Below are 21,246 nucleotides of genomic sequence, written 5' to 3' on the forward strand. Positions count from 1 at the left end.
TTTTTTTTTTTTTTTTTTTTTCCTCATGTGGATATTCGATTGTTCCAGCACAAATTGTTGAAAATTCTGTCATTTCTCCCTTGCATTGCTTTGGTGTGCTTGTTGAAAATCATCTGACTGCATATTTGTGAGTGACTAAAACTTTTGACCCTTTGGGAAAATGGGCACTTTATCTCCAAAGACAGAATCGTGCTATTTCTAATTTTCCTGGGCTCTGATTTCATATCAAGCAATGGAACAAAGTTCATCAAAGTTCATGGCTAAAATGAATGGCTCACTTTCAATGGCTCCTCTGGTTTGTTGACAAGACTTTCTACAAAGTTGTCCACATTAACTTAGATAAGAGCCTCGAAGCAGAGGCAATGGCCAATTTGCTTTTGTTGCATATGAGCAAATAATCAAGCCTATTGGATGCTTTTGATTACAACTACCAACACCTCAGTGTCCTTGTCTTGACCTGCATGTGCTTAAAAATAAAGTCAGAATTAAATCACTTTGTTGGAGAAACCAAACAAATAAATACTATGAGAACATTTGATAAACCACTGGAAAACCCTTCAGCTGGATCTTTGAGGTGGGACTCCAAGGATAGCCATGGCTCTCGAGGTGTGGAACTGCTCAGATAATAAGAAAGACCATAGAAGAAAGGTTTGTCAGAATCAACTTCTTATAAGATGCCAGCAAGCATTGCTCTGCCCTGAAGCTCTGGAAGTCAGCGTTCTGCCCAGCCAGTGGTTTCCATCTGGCCTGTCATTTCAGGTGTTTTAATAGTGAAATTGGGTAAAGAAACCTTTTTCACAGCCCGGTGGGGGCAGATGTGAGGCAGCCATCTTGGTACTGGTCCTGCAGGTCTGCAGAAAGATCTTTCCAGGGTAAGCAGTGTCTGTGTTTCACATTCCCAATGGGTGTGAAACCTTGTTGAGCACGCAATGCCTGCCACTGTACCTTACCAGGAGCTGGGAGTCCAGGGTTCATGGAGGCGAGCACTGTGTTTATGAAGGACTTTGTACACCAGCAAGCCAAACCTCTAGATGAACCTGTTTATCTTGTTGCCAGAAAGGGCACTTTATCCAGGGAATTAGTAATTCAGAAGTGAAAGGCATCACATGGGAGTTCAGCTGTATACACCTAACCTACGCTTGTCCTTTCTCTCCTTCCTGAAACCTCTAATTCAGCTAAAACACCAAAAAGGAAAATTATATCCATTTAGCTTAATTACTAAAGCAACAACAACCAACTCATTGTCGTCAAGATGATTCCAAGTCATGGTGACCCCAATGTGTTTCAGAGTGGAACTACTCCATAGGGTTTTCTTGGCTGTAATCTTATGGAAGTAGATCTCTAGGCCTTTCTTCTGTGGTACCCTTGGGTGGATTCAAACCACTAACCTTTTGGTTAGTAGCTGAGCACAAACCTTCGTGCTGCTCAGGGATCTAGCTTAAGTCCTGGAGACCCTCAAATCTATTCACTTGGTGCAGAAACATGCACACAAAACAATGATAAAGTATTTCCTGGGAACTCTAAGCCTCCTCCGAAGGATCGCTCATGGAAAAGACCATAGCTGTGCTTACCTACCCGTTTCCTAAGCACTGTTTTGCTCTGGTAAATCGGAGTGGGAAAGACAAGACAGATACAGGTATAAGTGGTACTGAGCCAAGTGTGTGTTGCATATATTCTTTTTTTCTTTCTTTCTCTTCTATACCATTTTCATTCATCTTCCGTTCTATCAGATATACCTAGGATTGCAGTGTGTTACAGTGGCGTGAGCACAGGGTTTGGGGCCAGACATACCTGGGTTGAAAATATCTAATAATAGTAATAACAACAACAACAATATGAAGAAGGAGGACAAGAAGGCACATTTCGTATGTGCTTAACTATGTTCCAGCACAATATGAAGTTCTTTTTATGTATCATCTCAAGGAGCCCAGGTGACTCAGTGGTTAAGCACTTGACTGCTAACCGAAAGGTCAGCTGTTCAAACTCATCAGCTGCTCTGTGGAAAAAGACATGGCAGTCGGCTTCCTCTCATTAAACTCACTGGTTCAATTTCAGCCTCTGCCCTGTGACCTTGGGTAACCTCTCTGGTAGGAGGATTAAATGAGAGAACATATATGGAGGTGCTTGGAGAATTGTGAAGAGCTAAATAAAGCTGACGGCTTGTTATTTGGGCATATTTGTATGTTATGGTTTCTTTGTTCCTTCATAGAGATCTCCCACTTGTGAATCTGTGTATCTTTTTATTTAGCCCGTGGTAATAGAGGCCGCTTTCCATCCAAACACACAGGTCCTTTTTTCTTCTTACTTTTTTTCTCCCTCACTAGTGGCAGCGTGTTTCTATTGCTCTCAGTCTCCAAAAGAAATGCAAGTTTAAAGCTCGATGAAAAATCAGACACAGCAGCCAGAGTAGGCAAGGGGGGCCCATTTCACGAATCTTACTAGGGGGCAAGGAATAGAAGCTTGTGGGCTAAAGAATGTTTTAAAATTTTTTCAAGTTTAGTAAATACAGCTGAAGTTAGAGATGAGTGAGCTATAGATATAGGGAATCACCATGACTCAGATGTAGTCGTCAATTTGCTCAGTATCCAGAGTCAACCAGGCTTAGAAAAATTGACTTCAATCAACTACACACTGAAGCATAATTTCCAAGCTGTATGTTAGACTCTTTTAGATGCAAGAAAAATATAAGACCAGATGCCCTCAGGTGATGAGATTGTATTTTAAGCTGAACAGATGGAGAAGAAGCTTACAGAACTGTGCTAAGGGCATGTATGCTCTCAACATCCAGTGCCTCCATGGCCAAAGTGTCCTGCAGACCTGAGGAGACTGGAACAATGGCCTGTCATCGTGCAAGGATTCAGGGTCCTACTTCCCTGCAATCACTGTGTCTTCATCCCAAGGTAAAGGTTATGATTTGTAGGTCAGTCACCGTCCTGTATGCAGTTCATACATTGGGTGGAATTTCACATGAGTCACTTGTTGGGTTGAGTTGTGTCCCCCCCCAAAAGATATGTTGAAGTCCTAACCCCTGATACCCGTGAATGTGACTTTATTTGGAAATAGGATCTTTGCAGATGTTATCAGTTAAGATGCGGCCATTAGGGTAGGCCCTAATCTCTTTATGACTGATGTCCTTATAAGAAGAGACATGATGCGGAGGGAAGACAGCCATGTGAAGATGGAGGCAGAGATAAGAGTGATGCTGCCACAAGCCAAGGAATGCCTGGGGCTACCAGAACCTGGAAAAGACAAGAAAGCCTCTTCCCCTAGAGCCTTCAGAGAAAGCATGGCCCTACTGACACCCTGAATTTGGACTTCTAGCCTACAGAACTGTGAGACAATAAATTTCTTTTGTTTTAAGCTTCATACCCTTTCTACCCATTCTACCCTGTCCTATAGGGTCGCTATGAGTTGGAATCGACTTGACGGCAATGAGTTTGGCTTTTTTGGTTAATGCCTATTGTAAATAGGTGCCTTTGTCGAGACATTGGTAATTAGCTCAATGACTAGACACCCAAACTACTGGTTTAACTCAGGCACGTGGCACAAACCATGTGCAACGAGATCAGCCTAGCATGCCTTTCCTTTAGAAAGAGGCTCTGGGCGTGCCAGGTAGGATGAACTTCAAGCAGTCCTTAAAAACTCATGTCAGCTGGATTGTGTCTTTCTTGCCCGGTTGGAATACTCTCCATGGAAGCCTTCTTGCTGAGCATGGCGTCAGAGCAGGGGAAGTAAGTTGGATGACCTTAATGTCATCATGCAGTGCCAACCTGGTGCCACATAGCCTTGCTTAGTGCTTCTTTCCAACTGAGTGCGTGGATGTGGACAATTCCATCAAGAGAAAGAACCTGGGTAGGAGAAGCGGGGGATGGGCGGAAGAGCAGGAAGAAGCATCTTGAAAGGTCTTGCTCGGCCTGCAGTGGTTTTAGATCTTCTTACTCACACGTTGACCAACATATTCTAGGGTGAGTTTATTCCTACTCATTATGTCTAGCAGGCATCACATCTGCTGGTCTTTGCTCGGTGCTGGAAGCAGCATTCCTGGCTCTTTGGACTCTGCTTTTACTAGGCTCCAAGCACACCATTCCCCATCTGTTAACACATTTTTTTGTCAGGCAGGGAACATTAAGATTGATGAGCTTCCAGCAGGTCTGCCTTCCTGAGATGACACCCTAGTCATCTTCTCCTGAAAGCAGACAACACTGATGGAGGGCTGTCATGGGCCAGCCACTGTGCTGGACATGAGGATGAAAGCAAGGAGAAACTGTATAGGGTTTCTGCTCTCAAGGCCCTCACAGTTGGGTGGGGGAGACAGCCACTTAACCATATACCTGTCTTGGTGTAATATATACAATTGATAGATAAGGGAAAAGGTAGTATGAAGGAGGAAGTGATTAACTCTGCCTTAAATCTTCAGGGAAGGCTCCATAGGGAGACTCCCAAGGAAGGTTTTGTAGACCAGAGAGACAGTGGATGGGAGAGATGTAACCAGCTCAGGGCACGCAGGCATGAACTAACACAGTCTGAACTACAGAGGTTCAGTATTTTGGAATGCCAAGTTTACTAGAGGAAGAGTGATACTGGTGACTGGAACAATAACAGCTACTGTTTGCAGAGCACTCCCTGTGCCAGGTACTGTGCTAAATGCTTTGCATGCATCATTGAAGTCCACCTTCAGAACAACCCTATAAGATAGGCATTATCATATTTCTTGGAGCCCTGGTGGTGCAGTGGTTAAGTGCTCAGCTGCTAACCAAAAGGTCGGCAGTTCAAATCCACCAGTCACTCCTTGGAAACCCTATGGGGCAGTTCTACTCCCTCCTATAGGGTTGCTATGAGTCAGAAACAACTCGACCGCAATGGGTTTGGTTTATCATATTTCTTGGAAGAAAGGTTTGGCAATGTACTTCCGAAAAGCAGCCAATGAAAATCCTAGGATCATAACAGTCTAATTGGCAACTGATCATAGGAATGACGCAAGACTCAGCAGGGTTTTGTTCAGTTATGCATGGGGTCACCTGAGTTGGGGGCCAACTCAAAAGCAGCTAACAACAACAACATCATATTTCTTATTGGTTAAGACTCTTTTGGCTGTATCATAAATCAAAGTCAAACTGCCTTAGGCAAGAGTTTTGGAAGGTTTTTATTGCTTTTCTCTCTCTCTCTCACTTCTTTCTTGATGTTGTCTTCATTCTCTTTCTGCAAATTGGCCTCCTCCAGTACGTGGACCTCCAGTAGCTCAGGAGTTTTATATCTTTGGTTTTCCTCCACCAGAGAGGGACTAATTCTCTTTTGCAGTTGCAGACTACTCCTATTGGGGCACATGGCTGGAGAAGAATGGAGAGCAGTTCTCAAGGAGAGAGATTCCTAGGTAGACATATGCCCACTGCATTCTCCACTTTATAGATGAGGATACTGACACTTTGAGAGATTGAGTAACAGGTCGAAGTCGCAGAACTAATAAATAAGAAAGACTGACATCTAACCTAAGTCTATGTCTGTGGTTCTCAACCAGGGAGGATTTTGCCCTTTCCTCTAGGGAATATTTGGTAATATCTGGAGACATTTTTGCTTGTCATAGCTTGAGGGGATTGCTACTGGCATCTAGTGGGTAGTGGCCAAGGCTGCTGCTAAAATCCTACAATACACAGGGCAGTCCCCACAACAAAGAATTATCTGGGCCTAAGTGTCCATAGTGCTAGGGTTGAGAAGCCCTAGTCTATCTGAATATTAAGCCATCACTACCCTACACTGCCTCCTTCTCATGAAGGGCCTTGATTGACCTTTGGGGGATCCTAGGTCTCCACCCCACAATTTAAAGACAATGAAGTGTTGGATTATTCCAGCTTCATTCCTTATGTTTTGATTCTTACAAGTTTCCCTGTCAGAGAGTAGCTACTTTATTTCCAAGTGCCGGGTTCAGCTTGCTTTGTTCTGTGCACTAAATGCACTAAATACGTATGAATGCTAACTAAATGCAAAATGTACAAACTGAACTCAAACAGTTTCGAGTTTAAGTATTGTATCAAAACTAAAGCTGGGAGTCTATAGCAGACTTTTAAAATGCCTTTGGTATGTGAGGATTATATCCCACCTCTACCAAGAACTATTTTTCCATGAGGAGAAACGGATTTGCCCTGAGGTAACTATATTCTTTGATCTCGCCCCTTAGTTATTTTTGGCCAAAGATAAGAGTGCAATCTGTGGCCATGAAAAGGTTATTTTGGGACAGAATTCGTGAACTTGCCTGGTTAGCAAAATTTTCTAATTCAACCTAGTAAGCTAAGGTGCCACAGTCCTATAGTAAATCCCAAATATCTGAGAATCTATTTCTCTTCCAAATATAATCTTACTTATAATCCTTCCCCCCTCAAATAAACCAACTCTTCTTTTTCTTCTGTTTCCTGTCTCCCCTAATGGCACCAATTTACCCAGTGGCTAAGTAAGAAGGGTCAGAATTGGTTCTTCTTTCTTTCTTATCCCTCAATTTGATTTTTTGAAAATTATTTAAATCAGATTCTAACCATTTCTCAGAAACATCCTCTCCCTTTTATCCCCAAAGCGGCTGCCCTGGTTCAGGTCTATCAGCTCTCCCTTAGATGATTCCAGTAGCCTCCTCCCTACTCATCTTGCATTTTTCCTCTCCACTCCCACCGCCAAATAATCTCCCACCAAAATTATCTTTCAAAAGTACGGATTCAATTTTGTTGTTTTTTCCCTCTTACGAGCCTTATGAGATACTATGTGTAGTGTCTCCATGCTACATGTAGCACCAAGCACAACCTCCTTATCGTGCAGTAGACAGCCCATTCCAGTTGAATCCCAATCTCCAGGCTCATTTATGGCACGTGCCCAATTCCCCATCCCACACCTGTGCCCTAGCCCCACCAACAGGAGGCAGTATGCAATGTTTAGCTAGGTGGGCACGCTCTGGAAAAAGACTCCTGATGCTAAAATCCTGGCTCCACTATCTGTTAACTGGGTGACTTTGGACAAGTCACTTGGCTTGTTTGAGCTTCATTTCCGCCAACTATAATATGAGAATAACAATTGTACCCACCTCATAGGTGAGGATGAAATGCATTCATACAAAAAGAATTTAGACTGGTGCCTGGCACAAAGTATGGGCTCGGTAAACGTTAGCTGTCCTGCTCTCACTCTTTATGCTTTAGCCTGCTTCCCTCCCTCCTCTGAATTCTCATCTCAACCTTTAGAACTCAGCTCAGCTGCCACTCCTCAGTGATGCCCTGGTGAGTCACCCAGAAAACATTAGTCCTCCTTTGTGCTCCTGAAACTCTTGCTTACATTTTCATCTCCCCCACTGCTCCTCAAGGGTGTGGTTCTTTCCTCTTAATATTCTTCACTACACCTAACACTGTACCCACTACATAAAAACCACAACAGCAACAACAAAAAAATTGCTGTGGAGTCTACTGCAACTCATGACAACTCCATGTGTGTCAGAGTAGAACTGTGCTCCATAGAGTTTTCAGTAGCTGATTTTTCAGAAGTAGATCTCCAGGGCTTTCTTCTGAGGAGCCTCTGGGTCGACTTGAACTCCTAAACTTTCAGTTAGCAACTGAGTGTTAACTGTTTGCACCACCCAGGGACTCTCACTACATAATTGTTTAAAGGCATAAACATATAGATTTCATTGGGGGCAACACCAAAGTTTAGAGTCATATACCTGGGTCATCTAAAGGTACTTATTGCTCTGCCTAAGCATTGTTTCCTCTAACTCTCACATTTCAACTGTTTTTCTTGCCTATCTTTGAAGGAGTGAAAAGTATCACTTACAGAGTTCAGTAGCTTCGTCCTTCCTCCTTTGCCTCTCAGCTTTTATCCAGATCTGAATGTTAATCATGTTTGTTATCAATGCTTCCCAGATTCTCCATTACCTCTCCAGCTCAGATCTCCTTCCTTATTAGTTTCTACACTTACCAATAGCAAGGTTTCCCATCCACGTGAGATCTGCCACCATGTTTCTAGGTTTGTGGCTCCGTTTGCTACCCAGTCAGTACATAAGCAATTACAAGTCTCCAGTAACTAGTAATCTGGGTATCTTTGACAATTGCCTAATAATTCTGAGCTCTTTGCTAAGAAAATGACAGGCAGCCTATGGGATGTACTTTTCTACATGTATATAAAAAAAAAATCTTGAATTATTGGGCCATTTCAGTCTCAGAAGATAGAAGCCACACTCAATTTATCAGGAGCTGTCAAACTTAAGAGTGTTAAAGTTTGGAGGAGCTTGTTAGAATGCAGATTCCTGGCCTACTGCCAAAGACTCTCATTCACTAATCTGGTTGTTGTTTGGTGCCATCGAGTCGATTCCGACTCATAGCGACCCTGTGTACAACAGGACGAAACACTGCCCGGTCCTGCGCCATCCTCACAATTGTTGTTACGTTTGAGCCCATTGTTGCAGACACTGTGTCAATCCATCTCCTTGAAGGTCTTCCTCTTTTTCATTGACCCTCTAATTTACCAAGCATGATGTCCTCCTCCAGGGACTGATCTCTCCTGACAACATGTCCAAAGTATGTAAGATATAGTCTTGCAATCCTTGCTTCTAAGGAGCATTCTGGTTGTACTTCTTCCAAGACAGACCTGTTCGTTCCTTTGGCAGTCCATGGTATACTCAATATTCTTTGCCAACACCACAATTCAAAGGCGTCAATTCTTCTTCGGTCTTCCTTATTCATTGTCCAGCTTTCGCATGCATATGAGGCAATTGAAAACACCATGACTTGCGTCAGGGGCACCTTAGTCCTCAAGGTGACATCTTTGCTTTTCAACACTTTAGACAGGTCTTTTGCAGCAGATTCGCCCAATGCAATGTGTCTTTTGATTTCTTGACTGCTGTTTCCATGGATGTTGATTGTGGATCCAAGTAAAATGAAATCCTTGACAACTTCGATCTTTTCTCCATTTATCATGAGATTGCTTATTGGTCCAGTTGTGAGGATTTTTGTTTTTTCTTTTGAGGTGTAATCCATACTGAAGGCTGTGGTCTTTGATCTTCATCAGTAAGTGCTTCACGTGATCTAGAGTAGGGTGAAAATACTTGCATTTTTAACAAGATGTATTAATTTCCTACCACTGCCATAACATATTACCACAAACTTGGTGACTAAAAACAACAGAAATATATTCAGTTCTAAAGTCTAAAATCAAGGTGTCAGCAGAGCCATGCTCCCTTCGAAGGGTTTCTAGGACCCTTTGTTTCTTCTAGCTTCTGGTGGCTCCTGGCATTCCTTGGCTTGTGGCAGCATAACTCCAATCTATGCCTCCACCTTCACATGGCCTTTTCCTACGTGCCTGTGTGTCTCAAATCCCCCTCTCCTTTCTCTTGTAAGGACACCGTTTATTGGACTGAGGACCCCCCCTAAGTACAGGAGAGTCCTTGAGGGGTGCAAAAGGTGAACATGCTTGGCTGCTAACTGAAAGGTTGAAGGTTCAAGTTCACCCAGGGGCACCCCAGAAGAAAGGCCTAGTGACCTACTTCTGAAAATAACCAGCCATTGAAAACCCTATGGAGCACAGTTCTACTCTGACACACCTGAGGTTGCCATGAATTGGGGTTGACTTGATGGCAATTAGTTTGGTTCTAAACATCGGATGGTGTCATCTCAAGATCGTTAACTTCATTACACCTGCCAAGATCCTATTTCCAAATACGGTCACACTCATGGGTACTGGGCATTAAAACATGGACATATCTACTTGGGGGGACACAATTCACCCCACTACACAAGGTTATTCTGATTTATGGGGTTTCAAGGTTGTACTCTAGAAAATACTGTCTTGATAAGTTTTAGAGCTTATATTGACCCTAGTTTTCGTGAAATCTAGACAGCTCTGCACTAGGATACTAGGAAGTTGGAAAAAAAAATAAGAATTATAGAAACAGAATGCTCTTTCCCCTGGCTGAACATGCCTCCCTGCCATGGTTGGTGTGGGGTAAGGAGGAGGAGAAGCAGAGGGGCCGGCTGGTTTCCCCTGTTCCACGTTGCTCTCTTTCTGTCTGAGCTCCTGAACGCCTGGCCCTTTCTTCCCCTGCAACTAAAACAAGGCTTTGGCTTTGAGACTCAAATTGTAGACTCCCAACAAACATTGCCTCTTATTCAAACTCACTGGGCCTACTGCCTAAAACATAAATATAACAAACACACAGAAGAATGGAAGTATTTCCTTGCCTTTTAATTCATTCAGAATTTTGTACGTTGCACCTTGAAAAAACTAGCACCTTCTCATTTTTAATCCTTATGCTGGCTCTCCCTGCCTTCTATCTTATCAGCATAATTTTGCCATTGAGATAAAATTTGTCCTCTTTCTCTTCCTGTGTGTTAGTCACTTTCCCCATCCTGTTTTAAACCAAAGACGGCCTTGAAACCAACGATCTACAATAATACCTGCTCTTTCTGCCTTAATTTCATGGCTGCTATTGGCCTTGTCTCCTTTACTATACACATTTCCTGTACAACTAATCCTCCAACTATCAGTTACAAATCCTTTAGCTGGTGCCCCCTCCTTAGACAAGACACAGTTTACCTTTTATTCAGTCTTCAATCCCTTCTCTTCCATAGCAGTTCTAAGCCCTGGAACCCTCTGCAGAGGCTGTGTCCTCTCTTTGCTATTCACACGTGGTTCCAGCCCAAAGCTCTCCCTCCCCCTTCTAAGCCCATTCCCAGATATTTTCTTAGTGGAAAAATCTGGTCAAGAGTACCTCTTTACTGGTGTCCACTTCTCCCATCCTTATATCCCTGCTAGCCATCCTCCACTCAGTGAATCTACTTCATGCAACAACATGGATGAATCTCACAAATATAATGTGGAGCAAACAAACCAGACCCAAAAGAGTATGTACTGTATATAAAGTTTCTATGTGTTTAGAAGCCAGCATAGTGGAAAAGAAAGCCATTTGCTGGTTTCCGTGGTGTAAATACTCCACCATGGCCAACTTCAAGCTCTGGTGGGACAACGGTTAAGTGCTCAGCTGCTAATCTAAAGGTTCGCAGTTCGAACCCACCCAGAAGCTCCACAGGAGAAAGACCTAGAGATCTGCTCCCATAAAGATTACAGCCAAGAAAATGGGGCAGTTCTACTCTGTCACAGGGGGTTGCTATAAGTCAGAATCAACTCGGTGGCACCCAACAACAATGTGGTATCACTGAATACAGAGTTGGGAAGAGATGTGCGGTAGCTCACAATTATATCACGTTTCCACGATAGGTACAATAGATGTAAATAACTTCAAGAACATAAATAATAATAAAATGTAGTAGAATAATTAGGAAGCAGTGAATTTTGAGTATTTATTACCTTTTTATGTGTGCCAAATGATCTTTCTAGTACCTCATTCACAAGTTTGAAAGCTCCAGCAGGCAATGTCACCTGAAAATACAGGACTAAAATGACTTCAAATGTCCAACAACACTCTTGATTTCCACCATCCTTGAACATTCCTAGTCTAGTCTGTGTTTAGTTTTTTAACAAATATTTATTAAGCTGTGTCCAGTCACTTTTCTCTTTTTGACAACTTTATTGAGGTATAATTTACATACAGTAAACTGCACATGATTAAGTGTACAATTTGATCTTCTGTCATATGTATACACCTGTCTCAGTTACCTAGTGCTGCTATAACAGAAATATCATGAGTGAATGGCTTTAATAAGAGAAACTTATTCTCTCACAGTCTGGGAGGCTAGAATTCCAAGTTCAGGGCTCTGGGGAAGGTCCTTACCATCAATCTTCCCCTGGTCTAGGAGCTTCTCAGTGCAGGAACTCCAGGTCCAAAGGATGTGCTCCCCTTCTGGCTCTTCATTCTTAGTGGTAGGAGGTCCCCCTGTGTTTCTGCTTGCTTCTCTCTTTTACATCTCAAAAGAGATTGACTCAAGATACAACCTAATCTTGTAGACTGAGTACTGCCACATTAACATAACTGCCTCTAATCCTGCCTCATAAAGATAATAGAGGTAGGATTTACAACACATGGAAAATCGCATCAGATGACAAAATTGTGGACAGCCACACAATACTGGGAATCATGGCCTAGCCAAGTTGACACACATTTTTGGGGGACACAATTCAATCCATAATAACACCCATGGTGATGCAATGGTTAAGTGCTCAGCTGCTAACCAAAAGGTCAGCAGTTCGAACCCACCAGTGTCTCTTTGGGAGAAAAGACCTGGCGATCTGCTCCTATAAAGAGTAAAACCCAAAAACCGATTGCCATCGAGTCAATTCTGACTCATAGCAACCCTACAGGACAAAGTAGAACTACACCACAGAGTTTTTCCAAGGCTATAATCTTTATGCAAGGAAATTGCCATGTCTTTCTCCTGCAGAGTGTCTGGTGGGTTCTAACGGCCAACCTTTCAGTTAGCAGCCTAGTGCTTAACCACTGCACCACTAGGGAAAGTTTTTGTAAAGATTACAGCCTAGAAAACTCTATAGGGCAGTTCTGCGCTGTCACACAGGGTCATTATGGGTCGGAACCGACTCGACGGCACACAACAATACACCCATGAAACTACAATTAAGACAATGAACATAACCATTACTTCTAAAAGCTTCTTTGTGCCCCTCTGTGATCTCTCCCTTCTGACCCACCCTGCCGCCCTCCATTCCAGGCCATATGGATCTGTATTCTGTCACTATAATAAGAAATTTCTTATATCATAAGAATTTTTTCTAGAATTTTTCATCTTTGCTTTTAATATAATTTATTTAATTTCAAATTTATAGAAATTATTTTTAATAGTGGCTGTGCTTAACACATAGCTCGTAAATTCCTGAAATTTGATAATTGACACTCAAAAGCCAGTAGGAGCTGGCTTCAGCCTACCACCAGGGGCGGATAAATGAATGAAACAGAACTTAAGACGGGATTCTGGAGTTGATATAATGGTCTGTTTCTTGATCTGGGTGCTGGTTAAGCAAGGGTTTCCACTTTTAAAGTTTATTGAGCTGAATGACTTATAACATGGACTTTTCTGAATGTATGTTATAGTTCAATAAAATTTACCCCCACACGGCAAGCAGAAAAAAGGGTGGGAGCCTAGGATCACTTTTCTTCTCTATTTTAATGCTTCTCTGGCTTTCTGCTGCATTTCAATCAAAATCTAAGCTCCTTCTCGGGGAACATCTAGCTCAATTGGCATGACACAGCTTATAAAGACAATGTTCTCATTCTACCTTGGTGAGTAGGGTCTGGGGTCTTAAAAGCCTGTGAGCGGCCATCTAAGATACTCCACTGGTCTCATCCCTTTGGGAGCAAGGGAGAATGAAGAGAACAGGATACAAGGAAAAGATTAGTCTGAAGGACTAATTGTCCACAGCTACCAAGGCCTCCACCAGACTGAATCCAGTACAGCTAGATGGTGCTCGGCTACCACCACTGACTGCTCTGACCAGGATCACAACAGAGGGTTCTGGACAGAGCTGGAGAAGGTTATAGAACAAAATTCCAACTCACAAAGAAAAGACCAGATTTACTGGCCTAAAGGAGACTGGATAAACCCCGAGAGTATGGCCCCCAGACACCCTTTAAGCTCAGTGTTGAAATCATTTCCGAGGTTCACCATTCAGCCTGGGAGTGGACAGCCCCATAAAACTAAATGGGACTAATGAGGCACAGCAGTCCAGGGACAGGGGCCAGAAGGCAGAAGCGGACAGGAAAGCTGGTGATAGGGAACCCAAGGTTGAGTAAGGATATTGTTGATGTGTTGTGAGATTGTTAACCATTGCCATAGGGCAACATGTGTAGTAACTGTTAAATGAGAAACTATTTTGTTCTGTAAGCCTTTATCTTAAGTGAGAATAACAGCACAATTGGAAGAGCGTAGTCAATGTCACTGAATTGTGCATGTAGAAATTTTTGAAAAGGTGTATCTTTGGCTATGTGTATTTTCACCAAAAAAAAAAAAAGGTTGAGAAGTTAGAGGGTTGACATGTTGTGGGGTTGTTAACCAATGTCATAAGACAATATGTGTACTACTGTTTCATGAGAAACTATTTGTTCTGTAAGCCTTCACCTGAAGTACAATAAAAAACAAAAACAAAACACTAAGCTCCTTACCGCAGCTTTCAAGCCCTGCCCTGCAGGTTTTGACCTGATTATATTTCCAACTTCATTTACTCAAGCCTCTATTCCTCAAACTTACTAAATTTTTTCCAGCCTTAGGGACTTTACATATGCTGCTCCCTCTGCCTGGGACTCTTCCTGTGTTCTATACAACTGCTACCTCCTTCTCATCCTTTAGAGCTCGGCCTAAATGAGGGCGTCTCCCCTGGCTGCCTTTCTCTAAAACAGAACCCACCGCCCCCCCGCCACCATGACTCTTTATCTTGAAGCCTCATTCATTTCCTTCTTAATACACTTACTAAAATGTGTAATTGTGCATTTGTTTTTGGGCTGTGTCTCTGTGTCGCCTGCTAAAATGTAAGCTCCTTGAGGGCAGGGATCATGTATCTCTTGTTCATCAGTGTAACCCAGGCACAATGTTAAGCACCTAGAAGGTGTTCCATAAATATTTGCCGTACTTTTCGCAAATAACATGCCAATATAAATAATATGCCTACACACATAATGCATGGAAATGATGAAATTAAGTAAAACAGTCCTGGCATAGCATGCCCATGCACACACTGCATATGTCTCGCGACATTTCCAGAAGTGAATTTTGGCCTCATTCTTCCGTCCTCCCATATTATAGGTAAATCATAACTGTTTGAAAAAAAGCTGGTACAACAATGCTGTGCTAACACATCAAGCCTCTGCCACTGAATAGCTAATGAATTCATTCCCGTAGGCACTCAGTGAAGAGTGAGAAAATTAAGGCACAGATCGGACAAAGAGCTAGCTATGATAATGGGAAGAGGCATGAAACCAGTAATGCTCCACTTTTTCAAAGAATTGGCACCTTTTCAATGTCAAAAATACAGTGAGACATGTCCCGACATACCTATCTAGTGATGCCATCCTCTTAAGAACAACCTTTTCTGATTACAGGTATTAAATCTCCCATTAAAATTTGGTCACTCAAAAATAAGCCAGACACAAAAGGACAAATATTGTATGATTCCACTTCTATGAAACATCAAGAACAAGAAAATTCATAGAGAGAGAAAGTAGATCAGAGGTCACCAGGGGCTGAGGGGAGGAGGCAGTTGGGGGTTACTGCTGCTTGGGGTGATGAAAGTTTCGGCAATAGATAGTGATAAAGGTTGCACAACATTTTGAAAGTAATTAACGCCCCTGAATTATACTCTTTAAAATGGTTAATACGGCAAATTTTATGCTATATACATTTTACCACAATAAAATTTAAAAAAAAATCACTCAGATCTTAGGACTTGTAGGCATTAAAATGATGTGCTGAATGAAGGGGGAGGAAGAGGACTGATGTATTTTAGTATTTACTTCATTCCAGACACCATGCTAGGTGTTAGGCTCCCTATGAGATAGGCATACTGTTTCCATAGTAAGGACTTCAGATTTCATTTAAGTGTGAAAGGAAATGTATCAGTTAAGTAGATTCTAAGTAGAATCAGTTAGATTGTATCGAAGAGATCAGAAAGTTCAGGAGCTCACACAGGTTAGATGTTTCTTTCTTTCTCATGTACCTGTCCAGAGGTAGGCAGCCCAGGATTAGTAGATGGCTCTGCCATCCTCAAGACGATGTTTCCATTTCTGAATCCAAGATGGCCTCTCCATTTGCCACCATCATGTTTGCATTACAGACAGAAAAGAGAGGGAAAGACAAAGTGATCTTTTAAGGGCATGACCCAGAAGTGTCACACTCCATTTCTGTTCATGTCCCTAGATAGCAATGGCTTTAAGATAGAAGTTTATTTCTCTTTCATGTAACAGTCTGAGCGTAAGCAGTTCAAGGGCTTCCACAGTGTTAGGAACCATATTTCTCCTATCCTGTTGTCCCACCATCCACCAGAGTTTGCTGTCTTCTACACCACCATTGAAGTCCACATTTCAGCCAGCAGAACTGGGGGAAAGGAGAAGGGGAGGACAAGCTTTTTCTTCTTAAGGCTGCAGCCTAGAAATTGTTCACATTACTTCAGCTCATATCCCATTGGCAGAATTTAGTCACAGCCAAAACTGGCTACAGAGGAAGCTGGGAAATGTGCCTACTTAAAACCTGATAGTTCTATTATCAAAGGAAGATGAAATACACGGTTTTGGGTAGAAAATCTCTCTCTCTGTCATAGGAAGCCATTGTAGGGATTTGTGCAAGTCATCGACACAATCTAACTTCTTCTCTAGAAAAGTTACTATGGATGCTAAATGGAAAATAGACTCTTGAGGGTGGGCATAAGAGTGGAATCAGAGAGACCAGTTGACAGATAAAGGTAAGTTGGTCTAGGATGGTAGTAGCTGAGGTGACGAGAAGTGGTCAGATTTAAGATGTACTTTGAAATCTACTTTCAAAAGCTCACTGCAGGAGTTTCTTAGGGATTGGATATGAAGTGTGACAAAGAAAGAGGAGTCAAAGACTTTTGAACGAATGGCTTTTTCAAGTCATTCCACGTTCAACTCAAACAGTGAGGTTGTCCTTGAGCTACTGCTTCAAGGTAGCCATGCCATCATATCACCCTGGTTTTTTCCTTCCTCCTGAAACATATTACTATTTGAGATTATCTCATTTAGTTTTCAGTTTGCTTAATTAATTTCTACCTCCTTCCACTAAAAAATTAGCTCCATGGAATGGACACTCTGTCTATCCTGTTCATTCTCTATTGTTAGTATATAGAACAAGGCCTGGCACATAGTAACATTAACAGTGGCAGCCAACATTTATTTAATACTTGTTGAAAGAATGAAAAAGTTAAGACAGATGGTTGGTGTTTCTGAAGATGATAACAGAAAAAAAATTAAATGATATAATAGGAAAGTTTAAGGATAGAAGCTAGAAATCCACACATTGAGGAGTCTACAATGTTGTTTGAAAATGATTAATACTGACCAGCACTATCACATATCTTTATGAAGCTGTTAATCTAAAGTTTACAGTCTACAAATACCTTAGCAGAAGAATCAGGTTGCTCTAAGGGAAGAAATAACCAGGCTGATCTCAAACTTCCTTTCAGCCCAATATATAACAAAAAATAAGCAATCCCCAGAGATTTAAAGGGAAAGTGTCATTCAGAGTTGACTCCGACTCATGGCAACCCCATGAGTTACAGAGTAGAACTGAGGTCCGTAGGGTTTTCTTGGCAGTAATCTTGACAAAAGCAGATCGCCAAGTCTTTCTCCCATGGGTGGGTTCGAACCGCCAACCTTTTGGTTAATAGCTGAGAGCAAACCATTCGTACCACCCAGGAACCTTCTGTCCACCTAAAACCTCTACTGTTACAGAAGTAGAGAACAGACAGGGTAGGGAAGGGGGAGAGGGGAGAGGGAGAAACCTGCAGTCTTTGCCATAATAGTTCAGGGGTTGTTGTGAAGATGAAATGAAATAATTCAGGACACATGCTTAGTACTTATATTTACAACACAGTAATTGTTGTTGTTGTTGTTAGGTGTCATTGAGTCGATTCTGACTCATAGCGACACTATGTACAACAGTGCCCAGTCCGGTGCCATCCTCACAAGTTGCTATGTTTGAGCCCATTGTTGCAGCCACTGTGTCAATTTATCTTGTGGAGGGTCTTCCTCTTTCTCACTGATCCTCTACTTTACCAAGCATGATGTCGTTCTCCAGGGACTCGTCCCTCCTGATAACATGTTCTAAGTATGTGAGACGAAGTCTCACCCTCCTAGCTTCTAAGGAGCATTCTGGCTGTACTTCTTCCAAGACAGATTTGTTTGTTCTTCTGGTAGTGCATGGTATATTCTATATTCTTCACCAGTGACCATAATTCAGAGGCATCGATTCTTCTTCCGTCTTCCTTATTCATTGTCCAGCTTTTGCATGCATATGAGGTGACTGGAAATACCATGTCTTGGGTAAGGCACACCCTAGTCCCCAAAGTGACATTCCTGCCTTTTATACTTCAGAGAGGTCTTTTGCAGCAGATTTGCCCAACGCCATGTATCGTTTGATTTCTTGACTGCTGCTTCCATGGGTGTTGATTGCGGATCCAAGTAAAACGAAAGCCTTGACAAAGTCAATCTTTTCTCCATTTATCATGATGCTGCTTATTGGTCCAGTTGTGAGGAATTCTGTTTTCTTTATGTTAAGGTGTAATGCATACTGAAGGCTGTATCCTTTGATCTTCATCAGTAAGTGCTTCAAGTCCACTTCACTTTCAGCAAGCAAGGTTGTGTCATCTGCATAACGCAGGTTGTTAATGAGTCTTCCTCTAATCCTGATGCTGCATTCTTCTTCATATAGTCCAGCTTCTCATGTTGTTTACTCAGCCTACAGATTGAATAAAGTATGGTTAAAGGATACAACTCTAATGCACACTTTCCTGATTTTAAACCACTCAGTATCCTCTTGTTTTTTTTGAACGACTGCCTCTTGGTCTATGTACAGGTTTCTGATGAGCACAATTAAGTGTTATGGAATTCCCATTCTTCACAATGTTATCCATAATTTGTTATGATCCACACAGTTGAATGCCTTTGCACAGTCAATAAAACACAGGTGAACATCTTTCTGGTATTCTCTGCTTTCAGCCAAGATCCATCAGCAATGATATCCCTCATTCCACATCCTCTTCTGAATCTGGCTTGAATTTCTGGCAGTTCCTTGTCAATGTACTGCTGCAACCTCTTTTGAATGATCTTCAGCAAAATTTTACTTGTGTGTGGTATTAATGATATTGTTTGATAATTTCTGCATTCTGTTGGATCATCTTTCTTTGGAATGGGCACAAATATGGATCTCTTCCAGCCGGTTCATCAGGTAGCTGTCTTCCAAATTACTTCAGGGGTTGTTGTGAAGATGAAATGAAATAATTCAGGACATATGCTTAATACTTATATCTGCAACATAGTAATTATATAGTATTTATTATGTATTCTTTTTAATTAAAAAACTTATTTTTTCTTATAAAGGTGACACACTTATTATAAAAAGTTAAATAATATAAGAGCACAAAAAGTAAAAGTAAAATAAATTAACACCTTCAGAGTTAACCACTGCTAACACCATATTCATATTTGAAATTTATCAAGTGTTTCTTTGAGTCTTGATAGGTAGAAACTTATATAAGTGTTTCAGCACTTAAAAAAGAACATGCATTAAGGATGTTTCAACATTAGAAAATCAATTAATGTAATCCACCACATAAATAAAAGGAAAGAAAAGAATCATATGTTCATCTCAATTGACGCAGAGAAGGCATTTGACAAAGTCCAACACCATTCCTGATAAAAATGCTCAATAAAATAGTTATAGAAGGGAAATTTCTCAACATAATAAAGGGCATCTATGCAAAACCAACGGCCAACATCATTCTTAATTGAGAGAGGCTGAAAACATTCCCCTTGAGAACAGAAACAAGACAAGGATGCACTTTATCACCACTCCTATTTAACATTGTGCTGGAAATCCTAGCTAGAGCAATAAGGCAAGAAAAAGAAATAAAGGGCATCCAAATTGTTAATGAAGAAGTTAAACTGTCCCTCTTTGCAGATGATATGATATTATACATAGAAAACCCTAAAGACTCCACGAGAAAACTACCTGAAGTAATATGAAGATTCAGCAGAGTAGCAGGATACAACATACAAAAATCAGTTGGATTCCTATACACCAATAAAGAGAACAATGAAAAGGAAATCAGGAAAACAGTATCATATATAACAGCACCTAAAAAAATAAAATACTTAGGAATAAATCTAACCAGGGATGTAAAAGACCTATACAAAGAAAAATACTACTGCAAGAAACCCAAAGGGATCTATATAAATGGAAAAACATACCATGCTCATGGATAGGTAGACTCAACATTGTGAAAATGACAATTCTACCTGAAGCAATTTACAAATACAATGCAATCCCAACCCAAATATCAACAACATTCTTTAAAGAGATGGAAAAACTAATCATTAACTCTATATGGAAAGGGAAGAAGCCCCAGATAAGTAAAGCACTATTGAAGAAGAATAAAGTAGGAGGACTCGCACTACCTGACCTCAGAACCTACTGTACAGCTACGGTAGTCAAAACAGCATGGTACTAGTACAATGACAGATACATTGACCAATGGAACAGAACTGAGAACCCAGATATAAATACATCCACCTACGATCACCTGATCTTTGTCAAGGGCCCAAAGTCCATCAAATGGGGAAAACACAGTCTTCTTAACAAATGGTGCCAGCAAAGCTGGATGTCCGTCTGCAAAAAAATGAAACAGGACCCATACCTCACACCATCCACAAAAACTAACCCAGAATGGATCAAAGACCTAAATACAAAGCCAAAAAGTATAAAGTTCATAGAAGAAAAAATATGCTCAACACTAGAGGCCCTAACACATGCCATTAACAGGATACAGACCATAACCAACAACACACAAACTCCAGAAGATAAGCTAGATAACTGGGATCTTCTAAAATTAAACACTTATGCTCATCAAAAGACTTCACTAAAAGAGTAAAAAGAGAACCTACAGACTGGGAAAAAAAATTTGGCCATTAGAAATCAGGCAAAAGCCTAATCTCTAAAGTCTACGAGAAAATCCAACACCTCTACTACAAAAAGACAAATAATCCAATTAAGACATGAGCAAAGGAAATGGACAGACACTTCACCAAAGAAGACATTCAAGTGGCCAACAGACACATGAGGAAGTACTCACGATCATTAGCCATTAGAGAAATGCAAATCAAAACCACAATGAGGTACCATCTCACCCCAGCATTACTGGCACGAATCAAAAAAATTGGAAATAACAAATGTTGGAGAGGCTGCTGGGAGATCAGAATTCTTATGCACTGCTGGTGAGAATGCATAATGGTAAAACCATTTTGGAAAATGATATGCTGCTTCCTTAGAAAGCTAGCAATAGGAATACCGTATGATCCAGCAATCCTACTCCTAGGAATATATCCTAGAGAAATAAGAGTCATCACACAAATAGACATATGCACACCCATGTTGACTGCGGCATTGTTCACAATAACAAAAACATGGAAACAACCTAGATGCCTATCAACAGATGAATGGATAAACAAACTGGTACATACACACAATGGAGTATTATGCAGCGATAAAGAACAATGATGAATCTGTGAAGCATCTCATAACATGGATGAAACTGGAG

Source organism: Trichechus manatus, unplaced genomic scaffold, assembly GCF_000243295.1.
Source record: "Trichechus manatus latirostris isolate Lorelei unplaced genomic scaffold, TriManLat1.0 scaffold00054, whole genome shotgun sequence".
NCBI lineage: Eukaryota > Metazoa > Chordata > Mammalia > Sirenia > Trichechidae > Trichechus > Trichechus manatus.